Here is a 1158-nt window from a genome sequence, read left to right on the forward strand (position 1 = left end):
TTGTGCCTTCCCGGGCTGCAGCCCAGGAGGCCAGAGTCCGCTGTCAGTGCGCGGGACTCGGTTTGTTAAACGTAGGTACCAGCTAGAGGTAAATCAAGTGACGGGGCTTGTCCCGAGAGACGCCCTCAAAAAGGCACAGGAAACGTGAGACTGCCGCTGTGTCTTTACCACAAACCGAGAACTAGTGAGGGGTGTCCATTGCTGCTGTGCATCAGTGCCATGCTCAGACTGTGCGGAGGACAGCAGAGCCAGGAGTTGTCAGATCTTAAACGTAGGTACCAGCTAGAGGTAAATCAAGTGACGGGGCTTGTCCCGAGAGACGCCCTCAAAAAGGCACAGGAAACGTGAGACTGCCGCTGTGTCTTTACCACAAACCGAGAACTAGTGAGGGGTGTCCATTGCTGCTGTGCATCAGTGCCATGCTCAGACTGTGCGGAGGACAGCAGAGCCAGGAGTTGTCAGATCACATCATGTCTGTAGTGACTAAGCATGTACAGGTAGTAAATCAGGCAAAAATTACAGCCGTTCTGGCCCAAAGCAGATACTTCCTGTTCATATCACCCATCCATGGGACTTGTCTTTTCTGCATCTTGGTTACTTCATCCTTCTCTGTTGCTATGGAAACTGTTATCTTTATCATCTTCATAAAGTGCTTCCTTAGTTTTTCTGATGAAAAATGCTGTATAAAACTGAGCTGTTGAAAGAGATACTGTGCTCATTATTTACAAGCCTCTGTGACACCTCAGTTAACTTGTAAAATAAAGGAGTTTTAAAAAACAACTACTATCAAGTAATACTAACAATTACGTAATGATACTTACAGGTTTTTTTGAGGCCACAATATGCCATGCATTCTTCAAAACCAAAACCACAAAAACATAGAATAAAGACCTCTCTATTGAATCTTCCTGTGGCAGATAGTAGCTGCTGGGAAGTGCTCCCCAGCATCCCAATTCGAATGACAAAAGGGAAGTATTAACAGTTAACAGCTTCAGGCTCTGCTGATGTGATGTGGTCAGTGGATTAGTTTGAAAGGTATGCAGGGCAGTGATCATGATTTCAGATTTGGGAGATGGCCCATTTGCTTGTATGCAGTGAAGAAAAAAAGTTCCATGTTTCTGGATCTTCAGCATGTCTTGATTCCATGTGAATTCTGGA

The sequence above is a fragment of the Corvus brachyrhynchos genome, unplaced genomic scaffold (assembly GCF_000691975.1).
Source record: "Corvus brachyrhynchos isolate BGI_N302 unplaced genomic scaffold, ASM69197v1 scaffold167, whole genome shotgun sequence".
Lineage (NCBI taxonomy): Eukaryota > Metazoa > Chordata > Aves > Passeriformes > Corvidae > Corvus > Corvus brachyrhynchos.